The sequence below is a fragment of the Haplochromis burtoni genome, unplaced genomic scaffold (genome assembly GCF_018398535.1).
Source record: "Haplochromis burtoni strain Fernald_Lab_line unplaced genomic scaffold, NCSU_Asbu1 Contig_136, whole genome shotgun sequence".
Classification (NCBI taxonomy): Eukaryota; Metazoa; Chordata; class Actinopteri; order Cichliformes; family Cichlidae; genus Haplochromis; species Haplochromis burtoni.
Genome location: NW_024582497.1, coordinates 1,444,311 through 1,461,150, shown reverse-complemented (window position 1 = coordinate 1,461,150; position 16,840 = coordinate 1,444,311). Strand labels below are relative to the sequence as shown.

At 40.3% G+C, this 16,840-nt stretch overlaps 1 long non-coding RNA gene across 1 annotated transcript in view; it reads right to left on the bottom strand.

Moving 5' to 3' along the window:
* LOC102311087 overlaps positions 1-16,840 on the bottom strand; it is a 185,086-nt gene that overhangs the window by 158,411 nt on the left and 9,835 nt on the right. The window lies entirely within an intron of this gene.

Genomic DNA, 16,840 nt, shown 5'->3' with positions numbered 1-16,840 from the left:
GACAGGGTGCGGGGTGGGGCAGGGCGGGTGTCCAGATGCCCTGATCGATGACTGCCATCTTTTACACTGCAGGAGGGCAGAGCCCACAGTGATGAAGACCGTGAGAACAAAATTATGGCTATTTGCACGCAAGAGAGTAATGGGAGGAGAGGGGATGGGGGTGGGGGTACTGAGAGAGATGGAGACCAGTGAGAGAGGCCCCTCCTGGAAAAATCAATGCTAATGACTGGTGAGTGTTGCCATACACTCACACACTCAGACACACACCCGAGTGCACATGCTTGTATACACAATTTCAAAGGACACATTATGCAATTATACCCATACCCTGTACTTAGGGGCACAGATTCTCACACACACACACACACACACACACACACACACATTATTTTGTCTTTCTCATGCAAGCACACAGAGCAGAGTCTAGGTGGGTTGCTGCAGCAGTCGTAATGACTGACATCCAATTAAAACACTGTTAAGGAAGCTGTAGTGATTACTGTCTCTGGAGCTCATCGATTGCTGATGGGCGCAGCTGTCTCATTACGCTGCTAAGTACCGCGGCCTATTTTTATTTATCTATTTCCTTATTTATCACTCCCTCCTACACGCACTACAGCTAATGGTGTGGCACTGACCTTTTCAACACCCCCTGCCACCTTTGACTTACAACTCTCTAACTCTGCCCTCCATCTGCGACGGCAGCATTAGGCCGGAAAAGTGAAGAAGGGTTTAAGTGGCAGGTGAAAATTGTTCCCACCTCCTCGCTCGGGTCGGTTGGTACAGCAAGCGGATGTGTTGGCGAATTCAGAGGAGATCGATTGATGTATGCACGCGCTGCTTTTTCAGCAAACTCTCTCGGAGTGAAGAAGAGCCCGAGCGGAGTGACATAAGAGAGGCGAGAGAAAAGAACTTATTTAGCACGTTGTCCCATATGGACAAAAATACAGATGGAGAGAATAGAAAATCCGACTTCCTTCAAGCATTCATAAATTTAATGAGAATCTCCTGAAAAATGAACTTGCGGAGAGATTGCCAGCAGGTGGTACACAAAATCTGCAGAGCTGCAAAGAAAGGCTTTAATCTTTAGGAGTCTAAAGCTCCACCATAACATCATCATTAATGCCGAAGCACAGGTACAAGCAGTCCAACTTTAAAATTAACGAGACTTCGTATAGTCAATATTCAAATCAGTGTGTGTGTGTGCGCGTGTGTGTTTCACTCTATGATTACACTCTCCACTGCCCCAATTTCTCAAGCGACAGAAAAGAATCAGCTGTTTCCAGTAGTCTGCTATTTCAGTCTCAGCTAACGTAGCTCTCAAGACAAAAGACCTTTGTGCTAATAGTTTATGCAAATATGCTAAACATTTACTTGCCATTACGTATGCTGTATCACCTGCAACAATACTGTTATCTGTTTTATGTGATGGACAAATATCCTATTGCGATATCATTGTTATAGCCATGCGTTTACATGACCTAGTGTGCACGTCTGTGAGTGTAAGCTGCCTTCAATGATGATTTAGCACCTAAAAAGGAAGCTACTTCAACAACACACCAATTAAGTACAATAGTCTGCCAAATATGCCAGGAAACCGTCGCTTGCTTCTGCACTTAAGCCAAAACCACATCACAGTGCAACCTGGATAGCAGCTGGTGATGTTGCAACCCAAATGTAAACAAATGAGCGTCACTGGAGCACTCACTAGCTCCACATGCTAGCTGCACTTGCTAGTTGCACTTGCTAGTTGCACTTGCTAGTTGCACTTGCTAGTTGCACTTGCTAGCTGCACTCCATATGAGAGGAATAGCAGGACTTTAAGCATCTGGTTAAAAAATTAGAACCAAGATACAACATCCCAGGCAGTTTTATTGTGTGACAATACTGTGCAGGCTCCTGACCAGCTACATGACTAAGTGTTAAGCAGTCATTTTATGCTTTACTAAAAACTTCCAGGGAGAACACTACCTAGGATACTTTTTGTGCTTACATTTGATGTATGCTGTCACTGCTATTGCACTGTAATGCTGTTGCTGCTGGCACCTTGTCTCAGTAGATTCACACTTAAAATTAAGAAGTGTGTCATCATTGACAGCAGCTCATTAGAAAAGAAGGATGGAAAATACTCTACATTTACGCTTCTAAATGCTGCTGCCTGCAAGCATCAATAAAATGCTCTGTATACTTTTTTTTAATATCGTCAGAAGTATTGTTATCCTATATTTTACTTAAATATCATGAGGTAATTTAGAGGCTGTATCGCCCGGCCCTAGAATGTAGTAGGCAGGAGCCAAAAACACATTATTCAGCTATAGGTTTGAAACTTGTGATAAGTGCAGTGGCACCTGCAAAAACCATTTTAATTGGGAACAAGGCCAGAAACAGTTCCAGTTCCAGTGCTGGTTTGCAGCCGTACCTTAAAATTTAAACATGTAAATGTACTGACATCTATCAGAATGAAACATTTGAACCCAAATATGTTCAGCAGATGGTGACAATGCATCATACTCTACAAAGCTGCACAATTTTCTGGTCCACAGTCCTCACAGACTTATAACCCTTTTCACATCATTTCTTAAGACCAGACATTTCCGTCTCCTCAAATTATGACTTAGACTCAAAACGACATAATTGGCTCTCGGGAACATATTTACAGTAGAAATAATGTTGCACCTCAGGGCTGCACACTAGTAATTATTTTAACCTTTTATTTCTCTGCCAGTCATGATTAATAATTTGGTCTCTATGATTTTAGAAAGTGCAGAATTTGCCAATTGCAATTTTCTGAAGTTCAAGGTGACATCTTCACATTGCTGATTTTTTTTTTAAAGTAACAGTCTAGACAGTAGTAGGTCTAACTGATGAATCAAATTAATAATAATAAATTCAGCTCCACTGTGATACTTTTCATAAAGTTGGTGTGGACTCTCTTGGCCAATTAGCAAATGATCCATTGATTTTAAATGGAATAAAAGAAGCTACACTGACTGTTGTTACTATAAAGCCCACTCAGACACCACCTGACACTGCAGTGTATTAATAGTTCAGTGCATTATGGGTTTTTTTTTCTTTGTTCTTACACTTAAAGGATTTGTGCAGATATTTTCCTGCAGTATGTACACCAGTCTTGGTTTAAAACAACCAGTCAAAGCTGATGGCCGCTTCCATCTGAGCCCAATTCTGTTCATACTGTTAAAAGGGAGTTCTTCCTCCTCACCATCACCAAGTCCTGCCTCAGTGTCTGCCCACTGGGGTTCTCTCTTTTATAATGTAGCGTCTTTACCTTACAATATAAAGTGCCTCTGGATCTTGACGAGTTGAACTAATTTTAACTGAATTCACCTGCCTAAAAGGGTTCAATTCAAGCAAACTATCCAAAAGAATCACGCTAGGTAAGCTAGGGGCCTGCTACCTCAACAACTAGTTAATGACATTTTAATCTCACCAGTTTGCTCATTTAGAGGTTGCAAGATGTCTGCTTTCTTTGTTTAGCTCCTGCAGCTTGCAGGTTTAGTCTGGTTTAAAACAGAACAACTATACCCTACCCTAAAAACGTTTAAGCCCATATTAAAATCTGCATTATGACCAGGGGTGCACATAAGTGGTCCGCAGGTGCGCATTCACTGTCAAAATAAAAGACGCGCACCGGATAAGAAGTTGCAACGCACGCACATGTGCACCCCTGATTATAACCACTTTTATGGTTTAATTCTTAACTAATTTAATTACAAAGACCACTGTACTGAGGACTGTTTCTTTTCTGTGATGCCTGCTGTGTTTGATTGTGACAAAACCTATGAACTGCAGGTCAAGAAGAGAGCATGAATAATATGATTTAATAAAACTTAAAAAGTGAAAATATTCAGTATCTGAGTGCATGTGTGCAAACATTTGTCACACAGCAATTGTTGGGTACAATACACTTCTTGCTAACCTGCTGTTGATCAATGTGCAAATTGAAATACCCAAACTACTAGCTGCTAGTAACTAGACTTACACTATTAAAGCTATTTTTCACAGATTCAGTTGACAGTTCCTGTCAGTCACTTTGTGCACAAATTTATGTGTTAATAGCTTGCCTCTGTTTGTTTATTAACAGGGATTTCTCATTTGAGGGTCATGAAAAATTACCAGTTCATGAAACATTAAGTTAACTGGCAATTCAAATGAAAAAAATAAATAAAAATAACAAAGAATAAAAAAGCAAAACTAAAGAATCAAGAGCACAACAGCACCAGTAATGTGGTTTTGTCTTTTGTGAGGCACCTGAATAATTCATATCCACACAAAAATATTTATTTCTTTGTTCAGCTTTCTTTGCTGCTCATCCACCTTCCATCTTCCTTTTTTCTTAATTCCCTACCCCCCCTGCATGCTCTCTTCACATCTGTCTGTGCAAGCCCAGGTACTAGGTGGCTGACTTGGATGCAACCACGATTAGTCAAACATGAGCACATGATTACTGTGCAGCAGGAAGCACACAATTACGCAGCCTACCATTTCGGCATTAGCAATTGTCACACTTAAATCTGAAATTTGGCATTCTTAGTATAACTGAATGAATATTTAATCAATCTGTGGCGGTGAGTGAAATTGGGAAATGAAGGGGTTTTAGCCCGTGCTATAAGCTTGTTGCAGAAAATGGACAGTGAGAAGACAAAGAATGCACGTGTAATTAGAGGGAGGGATTGCCAAAATGGCTTTGTGAGGCTGGATGCAGCAGCGGCGGCCTGAGGCATTAACACAGACATTGTCATTGGCAGGGTTAGTATTGATCTGCAAGCAGGTCCAGTGTAACTGAAGCAGCAGTGGAATCTAGTGACATGCTTTTTCTCTGTCAGATGGTGTGACTATAGACTATTTGTCTCGGGTCGGCTAAACACAGAGCTGTAGGGTTACAGGTCTGTGCGGTCACTCGCACTCCCTCTGTTCAGAAGTTTCTCAAACTTTACGTGATATACACACCAAAAATCTTTTTGTAATATATGCGATTACCTTCATTTGCTACAATAGGAATATGTTTGAGCCATGAGGCCTTAAGCTATTTACACAGTTTACTCAGTTAAATACACCGACAATATATATGTATATATGAAGATAAAACCCTATAATAAAACACAAGTAAAGAATACCATCCACCCCACATCATCCACCTCATTTTAAATATATTTCCTGCTGTGTTTCAAATAATCACGCTAATTATTTACACTTCTAATTTAGCCTAAACCTTGGCTCTTACCCTTCATCTTTTATCTCTTCCTTAAGACGTATTATCTTGTCTATCTATTCAATTAATATATGTTTATAAAATCTCAAATTGAGACTTTAAAGTATAAACAAGAGGAGCACATGGAATAAATTCAGTGGCTCGTGTTGCGCCACACTGGCGACCAATCGGTTAGATTACAAACGCGTGTCTCAGAAATGTAAGAAATTGCATTCACTTAATAGAAGTCAGCTCCATAAGCCACCAACTTTTTTTAATCCCAGCTTTTGGCTTTGTTGCTGCTGTTAGCCAGCAGCAGCTGTGAAAAAACTTCCCAACCTCAGCAGCTTAGCTGTTTCTCCTCCCAGCTGTTTTTCCCCTCCAACACTCCCTGGACCAATCTTGTTCTTTTCTTCTTCTTCCTTTTTTTTTACACGATTGATAATTTAACAGTAAACAACTGCTGGTTATGCGAGTGTATGTGATATGGTCCAAATAGTCTTGATTCAAAGGCTTATGTGCATTCTGCACATAAGCCTTTGAAAGAACTGATGTGTTGTAGATATTATTTATTTATAAAGTCTGGCGAGGGCAATAAATGACACTAAACAAAAGTCAAGTGATATTGGTTATCAATATGCACAAGGGCTTCAAATCAAACATATTTCTTACTCTGTACAGTTTGCAGCTATGCAGCTCTGAGTAAGCTACGTAATTGCTATACAGCTGTAATAATAATAAATGCATTACCTGGACTGTTCTAAAAGTCCCAGAAATAAACCCCATGGTAAGTTAACTGCTTTGTTTTTCTGCTCACACAAAAGAACCTATGGTTATTGTCAGACTATGTTGTAAAGAGATGTAGAAAACAAATGTGAACCGAGCTGGATTTAAACAGCTGCAGTCACAGCCTTTATTTTATTAGGAAAAAAAATATTGTGAAAAATATTTTTGCGACTCTGGACTCAAAATTAGGTTGCAAACTTTTTGACACTGCGAAAGATTAGATATGTTTTGCTTAAATGCAGGGTCTAAACACTGAAAGGCGTAAACCTTGCAAAATATCAACTACCAACAAAAGAATCACATCTAAAAACCCGTAAGCTAACTTGTCTGTTTAACGATTTAGACCTTGAGTGCTAGCATATCAGAATTTAGAGCCCAACCAGTTTCTCAGCTGTTTATATTGTTGGCCGATATTAATTATTTGCTATTCGCTGATCTACGGGTTTCTGTACTTTATATTGGTAAAGAAATCTTGTTTTGTTGTTTTAAAAAAACAAAGACGGGATAGGAGAAACACCCTTCATCTATTTTATGAGTGTTGACGTTGCACAATTTGCCCACTAGAGGGCACACTGCAACCTCCACGTTGGCAACAACTTCACAAACACAAGAAACAGCTAACTGAGCAGAGTGAGGCCAAGCTTAAACACGTAAATTAACAACAACTACATGATAAATATCAGTGAAATAAGTGTATATTTTTGAAAGAAAAAATATCAACTGATATGTCAGATTATCGAGCTTTTGAACTTAAATCTTAAACAAATCTTAAAAATACCAAATTGGTCGGCCTCTATCATAATTGGCATAGTTAAATATGTTTGGCCTTTTTTTCTTGATAAAGCAACGTGGATCCAACTACCCCTTGCCCTTGTCTACAGCAATAGCTCCATTGAGACCAAGCTATGTGAAGAGGCTCATCTGTCCTTAAAATTAAAAAATGGCTCAGGGTTTGTTGGAATTTCCTTTTTTTTTTATTGATTCACTATGCGGTAAATATTAGCTTAGGCTATTTGGGTTAAAAAGGCTATTGACTCCAGACACTGTAGCAGTAGGTATTCCAGTTTCACTCCGCTGTTGTCCACAGATGCCTAAGGGCAGATTACACTTATAGACTTTCACTCTTTGCCTAATACAGACAGTATCAGGACTATTAAAAATAAAGCCTGCTCAATTTATACCACGGTGGCATTAATGCTAATTAGTATATTAGCTTCAGTCTGTCACTGGGAATAAGAGACAACATTGATCTCTCGTCATCATGCTCATAATAGATTTTTTTCCCTCCCTCTGCATATATTATTGTCCCGCTCTCCTATGGCTTCCTCGGAGAGTTGCTTTCACATTTTAATCTCTCTACTTTAGGAAAAAGCGAATGCGCTTCTCTGCACAGTCGATGCTAATCACAACAGTTGCTGTGCAGCTTCTTTGCATGTATTTTTAGTTGGTTGCGAATTTGTATGCAGTGCAACCTTTGAATTATTGCTGGGATTCCTGTTTAGTCCTTCCTTACCGAGAGCCGTTTAGAAAAGTTGCTGCTGCTAAATAAGCGGGAAAAGATCAATTTGAAATTTAAATCCCTGAACAAGACAAGGCAATGTCATTATATGTGCTGCCTTAGTAACACTTTATACAGCGATGTAGCACCTGGAAACTTTAATAATCTGCAAGTGAAATAGAGCTATACTCACGAATAATTAAATGACCCGAAACGTCTATGAGGATGGACAGTGATCACGTTCATTTTATCTAACTGCACTCCTCAGTTCCTATAATTAACAAAAATACTTCAATTTTTTTCTGTTTTTATTATATTATTGATTTAAATATATTATTAAGGCAAATACAACCAAAGTCATGTCAACTTAACGTATTACTCTAATCATCTCAGGGCGTATGGTAAAAGCCAAAGACCAACAGTGTCTGCAACAGTATAGCACACAGTAATGCATTCAAGTGGGTTTGCTTGCTTGCTTGTTTGTTTGTTTGTATAAGTGCATCTAATTAAGACATCCTTTTAATAACAGCATCCTGCAGCTCTAAATTATGATTGGATGGAAAATTTAGCAAAACAAAAACGACTGTCGCTGATTGAGCTGTATTATTTTTTTTTAAGGATGATCTCCTTTTTGTGGAAACACTCCTGCCCCCTGTTATCTCTTAAACACACACTCAATGTATTCTCTGTGAATAATCACTTTATGAACATCACCATCAGCGTAGCTATCCACTTAGCCCAGTCCTTGATTGAGTCTATTTGACAGACTGTAGAGGACAGTGAGAGTTTTGGCCTTACCCAAGGGACACACTTGGCCCTTCCAGTAAAAAGAGGCCACTAATGGAAGCAGAGGCCCTCGTCTCCACTCCACATTTTTATGCAGGCAATCCAGGCATTTATGGTAATCATAAAGTGGGGCCAAATGGATGGCAGGGTCAGCTCTGAGCACAGAAAAACACTGAGTGGCGAAGTCTTGTTGTTAGCTGCGAGTGCTGCCACCTCCCTGTAAGTTCAGCTACAGCATAACTCTCTCCACGCTCGACGCAAAAAAACATCTCAAGACCTCAAAATGGGACCCCCCGCCCACTCCTCCTGTCTCCTGCTAACGCAGTTTTTCTTGCTCTCACTTTCGGTGTTTATGAACCTCTGGGGACAGTTTATGAAAAATTCATTGGCTCAGTGGGGCAGGTAGCCGGCTCAATGTTGGATCTTTCTTCCCTGCCTTCCTTCCTCCCTTTCACGACACTGCCCGTTTGTCAAGTGTTTGAGAAAACACCTTGCTTAAGACAGAGCAGAGGTGGAGCACGAGGGTAGGGAAAGTGTTTCTGGTGAATCATTACTGCACTTAATTAATATGCAAGTGTAAATGTGAACGCTAGTGTTTCTCAGCTGAGATGCACCATGATTGTGGCACAGCCTGGAGCTGCATGCTAATTTATTTTCTCATCTTCCCTGGCTTGAAACTCGTAATTGCTGTTAGCGCACGCTGGCCTGCCAAAAACCACAAGAAGCTACAAACATTTGTCCTCAGTGTGCCTCAGCGGGTTAAAGAAGTAAACAGGAATAACCTCTCCAAGAAAAAACAAAGAATGAAACCATATTTTTGCACACTTGTGTCGTTTGCAAGGCACCGCCGAGAGTGTAGATTTTCCAGTGTGTTACTGTTTTAAAATTGCCTCTGCTGTGTGCTGATGCCTGGAATGCACATGACACATTGATGTCTCCCGATGTGACGGATACAAAAAAAAGCAGGAGGAAATGTTTGCATTGTGTGTGGGAGAAAATGTGCAAGCCTTAAAGCGTCATTTAAGAGCGTTATTTTCAATTACAGCAAGTAAAAAAGAAATAATTCACAGTAGGTCAGCATTAAATAGACCGCAGTGATGATTTTATAGTGAAGGGAGCATCGTGAGAAATTATGTCATGATACAATAATCTGATGTAATTCAATAGAAAAAGTGAGGGGGAGGAAGGAAAGTAGCTAAAGTCTAGACATCCCTGTGGGAAGTCTGTGTGATCGGTGGAGGGAAAAGTTCCTTTGGAGCTTATATTCTTCATGGCTTCCTATTGCTTCAGTCAGACAGAACAAACAGCCAAAAGTGTTCGTCGACAGTTTATGGGTAAAATAGTTTATTTACTGAACATAGTATTTATGTTCAGTAAATTAACGAGATTTCATCGATACCTGTCCAGACATATAATATTATATAATATTAGGCAGAAAAGACTTTAAAGGAATTCAATAGCAGGGAACCACGAAGATGTCTATCACCAATTCAGTAAATTTAATTGTTGCCAGTTTTGTGAAGTGCTATGATACCAGAGTAGAGTCTGACGTTTGACCCTTTTTATTTGGATCATCATTCTCTCCTATTAAAATATAATCGGTTTTACTGTGTCCAGCTAAACCGTGAAAAAAAAAATCAAGCAGTGCAATAGTTTTTCAGCTTTCAAAGTTTGTCTTTAAAGATTGTCCATTTCTTCAATCATTTTAAGTCCTTATACCAGACCATTTTCAGGCAATTTTTTTCTTTGTTTGTTAAGCCACTTAACACTATCCTATGACTCATTCAAGCACAAAAAAATGCATCTAACCACTGTCACTAAATATAATGAACAACTTACTGGCAGTTTTTGTTTATAACTGAAATTTTGATATAAAATAGTGTTTTTCCACCACTAGGTTGAATTTCTCAGCATGCTGTGCATTGTGTCAACCAAGTACTAGTCACCGAAGTGTCATCAGAAATGGTCTCAGTGGAAGGGTGGCTGTCAAGAATGGCTGTCATAAGCCATTCTTAAGGAAGAGAAACGGGGAGAAAAGGCTGAGGTAATGAAAATTACACACGACACCTGGACTGACAATCAGAGGCTTTATGAAGTGATGAGTCCAAATTTCAGGTAAGGAGGGAGGTACAACAGTGTATGCAGCCTTCTGTAAAAAAGTCTCTGAGGTGGCTTTCAGATACATATCAGCCTGTGGTGTTGGGGATCTTGTTGAGATTGATGGAATTATTGATGCAGAAAAGTACCATAAGATTTGGATCCATCATGCAATAGCATATGGAAAATCTCTGATTGTCAGCAGCTTCATTTTTCAGAATGGCAATGATCCCAAACTGCCAATGCAGTAAAAGTAAACCTGGATAGAAAAACACACGATGGAGCGCCATCGGTCATGGATTGGCCTCCCCAGAGCCCGAAGCTCGACATTACTGGAGCAGAGTGGGATCACATTGACAGAGAATAGAACAAAATGCAGTCAACATTCAAAGAAGAGCTCTGAATGTCCTTCGAGAAGCCTGGAGAACTATGAGACTGGTGCACAGCACTGTATGTACCGAAGTAAATAGTTGTGTGTGGAGGTGCAAAAAGTAAATAAAAGGCAAGAGGCAGGAATAGTAAGCAAAACAAAACGACTTCCAAGCCAGTTGCCACCAACTGCACTACTTTACTTAATAAGTTTCAGAGCTCTTGTAGATAGATTATGAGAGCAAGGCTTCATTTTGCCATTCGCAACAGAGTGACAGGGCCAACAGCAGTGCGGTTTGTTACAGCTAGCTCTTATCGGCTGAATTTTATCTTAGTCCAGTGGAATTACATTTAGAGACCAATTCAAATATGCTGTTAGACAGTATAATCCATATCCATGGCCTCACAAATCCCTCAGAGCATTAATTCATCCCATACAGTCTACAAGATTAATAGCAGGACAGGGCAAGATGTGATAAAGCTAGCAGAATACATTGTCCCACTGGCCAACAGTACAGAGTCTAATTTGTATGGTTTTCAATAGGCTCACACAGTGGTCATTGTTAAGACTCCCAAAATTCCCAGGCACTGGTGTTATGATTAGCTCGAAGAACAAGTTTAACCCAGGTTAGTCCTACAGGCACATGAAAAAAGACATTAAAGACTTTTTTAATTCTAAGGGCAGACAAGGTCAAGCTCTGTGACAAACAGTTTAAAAACTGACCAAGTGAAACACTTAACAGAGTTTGTGATAACAACCTGTTATATCATTAGCCAGATTTTAACATTGTCTCCACAATGGCCTGTTTAATTGTGTCTTCATTGGTTGACCTAGCTTCTTAAACAGCATAAACTCACATTTTGCAGTAAAAGAAGATTTGTTACCATGTTTTAAATATACAAACTATAAATTTCACACGGCATTCCATGTATTTCAAATAATAGCTTACATGTTTTCATGAGAATTCATGTCCCAAGTAGGTTACTGTGATGCAAACTTAGCCAAAATAGCAGAAAAACAAGAAATATAAGGAATTTATTAGTTAATAGATATCTAAACTTAACATTCAACTTCTTTGTAACATTTAGATTTACGTTTTTATTCAACTGAAAGATTTAAAAACTGTCTTGATTTTTATTTGAGTCTTACAATACTACTATGCTACTGGGCTTATCTTTGAACAATAAACCCAAAGCTTAACTGAGATTAAAATTTCTCCTGCTTGTCTGAAATCGCTGTATCAAACCAAAATGACCTGATGAAACAAAATGTAATTTGTTAGGCTATAGCACGCAAGAGCTAGGCTAGCTGTTTCCTTCTAGTGCCGGTCTTCATTCTAAGCTAAGACAACTGCTTGCTACCAATAGCATAATCTTTACCATATGGAATCAACAGCACTGTTTATCAGGTAAGTAAAATAGCCAATAATAATAATAATGCTTATTATTAATAACTGTCTTGATTTGTATTTGATTTTTACAATACTAGTATGCTACTGGGCAGCTAGCTTATCTTTGAACAAGAAATGATAAATGGCCTGTATTTGTATAGCGCTTTACTAGTCCCTAAGGACCCCAAAGCGCTTTACACATTCAGTCATCCACCCATTCACGATGCCAAGCTACATTGTAGCCACAGCCACCCTGGGGAGCACTGACAGAGGCGAGGCTGCCGGACACTGGCGCCACCAGGCCCTCTGACCACCACCAGTAGGCAACGGGTGAAGAACGACCGAGACTGTCCAAACCGGGGCTCGAACCGGCAACCTTCCGATTGCAAGGCGAACTCCCAGCCACGATTGCCCCATAAACTGCTAAGCTTCACTGAGATTAAAATGTCCACTGCTTGTCTGAATATGTGGACGTCACATTTTGGGTTATTTAGACCAAAAATACTCAATTTTGCTCTACAAGGGCCTGATATCCACTTACGAGGACATTATGCTGCTACTGTTCTATCAAAATTTTAAATGAATATCCTCATTTGTGGCTCTCATTTTTCTTAAAAACAAAAATAAGGTAAAAAAAAAAAAACCCATCTGGTAATTCTTTGTTTTTACATTCATCGGGCCCCAATATGCCCAAATATCAAAGAGAAATTAAAAACGCATGCCGTGGAAGAATTCGGGACTTAGGAGGTTAAACAGGGTTGCAAAATGCTACATTGTTACTACAGTATAAAGCTTCATATCATTTTAAAAACAAACACAATCACAAAAAAAGGTAAATAAAGGTAAATACAATATCTAATTCCATGTAAGGACTTTATAGCAACTATGCTATGAGTGTCTGTGCAATAACTATGGTCTCAGTTTTTACACAGGCTCATACAGTCGGTTATGTCCACTAGCAAAACTGCCAGATGTATTACACCCCCACATCACACCAACTGAAAACAGTGTAGCTAAACAGGTCTACTGTTCCGTGTGTGCATCACAGAGCAAGAGAGAGTTGAGACGAGGTATTCAAAGCAATTCCAAGTTTCTGGTTTAGGTGGGTAGCCTCATACTGTAGTACTGATAAGTATCATACATCCAAAAGTAAATTGTTTGTGTGCGAGTGTGTATTTGAACATATGTTCCTGTGGGTCATGTGGTGTTCTCTGGTGTTTAACCCTCTGCCCTTTCTCTACTTAATGGACTCCCTTGAGGCCTAACCTCTCTCTCACAAACACACACTCGCATACACACCCGCTCTCCCTGACTCCGGAGGTTTCATAATCCTCTCTGCTTGCTCGCACACTTAGCCATATCTGATGATTTTCTGCAGTAATGAAGTTAGCATTGGAGGGAGCACTGCTGTTACATTTTAACATTGATTTGTTCGATACGTGGTGGGTAGTGTATTTGAGTCGAATTGTTCTTGTAAATGCACGGGCGTGTAAACAACATGACGCTTGATGGGTGATGTTTTAATTTCTCGATGTCTGACAGGGACAGGTTAAGCAGGGAGTAAAAAATGATTGGGCCCACAGTAAAGGCAGAGAGAAAAAAACTGCCATGTGCATTAGTATGTAGCACGCAGTGTTTTTGGAGGCTCTCTGAGGGTCACAGTATGTTTTGCATCAAATGCAAAATGAGGGCAAGTTCTAGTGCTTCAGCCTCACTCGAGTATGTGTGTGTGTATCTATGTATTCCCACTCAGTGGTTCAGCACTAAGATACACTGAAAAAGTCTCCACAAGGAAAAAAAAGATGATGAACTGTTTGTCAGGTAGTTCAAAGGCAAAAACAATCCCACATTCAGACCACACTACGTAGTAGTGGAAAACACGCATTCAAGTTGGAGGAGAAAAGAAAGAAAAAAGATCTGCTGTAAAGCCATAAAATACAATTCATCTTGTCGCGGTCCCTGCAAGGAGCGTGTAATCGCAATGACACACTGGTGTAATCCATTTAAAACACTTTGGCTCAGGCCTAGGCTGCTTTGACTTCCTCTGCAGGCTTGTGCCATCATCTTCATTTCAGATACGTTTCCCTGACTGCCTGCTATTAGCGAAAATGTGTAAGCTGCCTTGTCGTCCACCTGCTCAGGCTGCCAGGCGAGCATCTTGTCCTGGATGCATTACATGACCGGCGAGAGCACACAAAAAAAAAAACCACGGAAAGATAATAACCGGCTCATCTGAGGCAGAGGTGAAGTGCAAGCCTATTCGCTTGTCCGCAGACATGTAATCTGTCTCGAGAGGTGCTCTCTCTTCTGGCGCCTTTGTGCTTTGACTTTCGGAGGCAGGGTAGACCCACCCAACCTGACTAGGCAATGAGCTTAGAGTAATGGTGTCACCAGAGTGCTGAATCTCATTGAGAGTTGCTTGAGCAAACATTATCTCACGCTGAAACCACTGCAACAGTGTCTGGAGGGGAGGCTCCGGTGAGTTATTACACAGCGAGTTTTAATCTTACAGGAGGAAATACACGCTTGCCATTTAATGTAAAAAGACCAGAGGGCAACCTGGGTGCATTCTGCATGCGCTACTCCATGCAGGGTTGAAAGTAATTGAACTAATTAGGCACTCAACGGGACCAAGTTAAACATGCAGTTGGCATTAAACCGTGGATGATTTATAACCTATAAACTTTGCCCAAGACTGCTGCTCACCACCGGACTGTTTTATGCATCGTTGGTTTAATTATGACTATTTGTTAATGGGCATTCTGAGAGGTCTGGTGTACTGGTTAAAAATATTCAGGGTCGTTCAGGAATGAAAAGAATGATAAACAGCGGTTTAACAAGAGCGGCGAAAACAACCTTTTTCTTCACAAAATATAGCCAAAAGTGTAATAGATTTAAAATTGTATACAGAGCTCAATAAAGACGCGTTCATTGCAAAAAATAATGACAGCACTGCACATTTGATCAGCATTAGTTGTGACCTTGCACACAAGATGCTATCAAAACAGCTTAATGCACGAAACTGAAGCGCCGTAAACAAACTCCAACTGTACGAGGGAAGCCAAATTATATGAGGGAAGCCAAGCGTTAAGCAAAGTGCAACCACTGGATTATCTTTACACCTTAGGGCTGTGCGACATGACCAAAATCTCATATCCTGATATAAGAATTCTAACGATATAAATCATAAAAATGTAACATTTTCTGTAAATTATGTGAATCTCGGGCAGCTCGACTTGTGGGAAGTGTTTCCAGCTGCGCGTCATGTAGCTGGAGTTTGAGTCTAAGGTCTATTTTTTAGCACCTGATGGTTCTTTTTTAATTCTCATCCGTAAATAATCTGCTCTTTCAGTTTATTTTGAAAAGTCTCAACAGGATCTTGAGCTTTATTGTGAAAGGTTTATGTGGAACACGCGATGCTGTTACCGTCGTTGTTGCTAACCACAACACATAAAAACATGCGCTTGTCCGTCCGTAGTGTGGTTATATAAAATATAAGAGAAAGAGAGAACTTTAAGAAATTAATATAGCCACTACAGTGACCATCAGAACGGTGAAGAAATATTGCCGTAAACAGTTTATTTTGCGACACCACGAAACAAACGATAGCGTAAAATGAAACGATAGACGTTTTTATATCGTCATCCGATATATATCGTTATATCGAACAGCCCTATTACACCTATTAGAACACAGCAATAACACCGCTAGGCAGTGGTGGCCACCACAAAGCTGTTTTTCTTTCTTTTTTTAAACTACTCATGTTGTTTTTGGAACAGTCCGACCAACTCGGAACGCACCAACGGCTCATCTGTGTGCTAGTCCGGTAGCTTATAATGTGCCAGAGCTTCTCAAATAATTGCACTTATCTCGTGAGCAATAATGTCAACTCTCTCCTTTTTTTTTCTTCCCCTCTCTCGGAGCATATTGCATTCCCCAAGTCAACAGTTCAATCTCACCTTCCCCGCCCACTTCTCTCCGAGCAGCAGATGCCATAATTTTTCTTTGCCCCCACTTCTCTTTCTCCTCACCCACCTTCCTTCTACCCACTAGATGGATCAGCTCTCTCTCTCAATCCATGCTTCCTCTGCACCTCCTCAGACGGGGAGATTGATTTGTCTACAGGACGCCTCTGACCTTTGATATGATCCGATAAGGGACGCACGGCCCTAACCGAATTAGACAATCAAAGGGGAGGCACATTAGAAGTGAGAGGAGGGTGTTTCCCTTTTTTGCTCGCAACATGCCGCTGCTTTTTTTTCCTTTCTATGACCGTTAAATCCACTGTCCATCTCCTGCCAGCCTCAATCAGACACCCGGGGGAAAATAAAAGATGTGTTTTCAAATTGCACTCTGCCTAAAGGCTCTTTGGGCCAAATTTAATTTTCACCTTGCATCGATTTTCCCTTACTCCCAACTCAATGGATCCTAATGTTATCTATGGTGTATTTCTGTGCTACGCAGGAATAAAAGGGAGGCCTTGTTCTGGACTGCTGCATGTCAGAAGACACTGCGTGCAATATGTCTTCCTCGTAGCATCCAGGGACCGAAATGATTGAGAAGCTGCCCTTTTCTTCGTGTCAGTTCTGGCATCGCTTTGTGTCTTTGGGATATTTCCCAAATCAACTTTCATCCGCATGTATTGACTTGACTTGACTTAATCCTCCAGTTTGTCTTTAAAGCTGATGTTCAGTACTGTAACTTTTA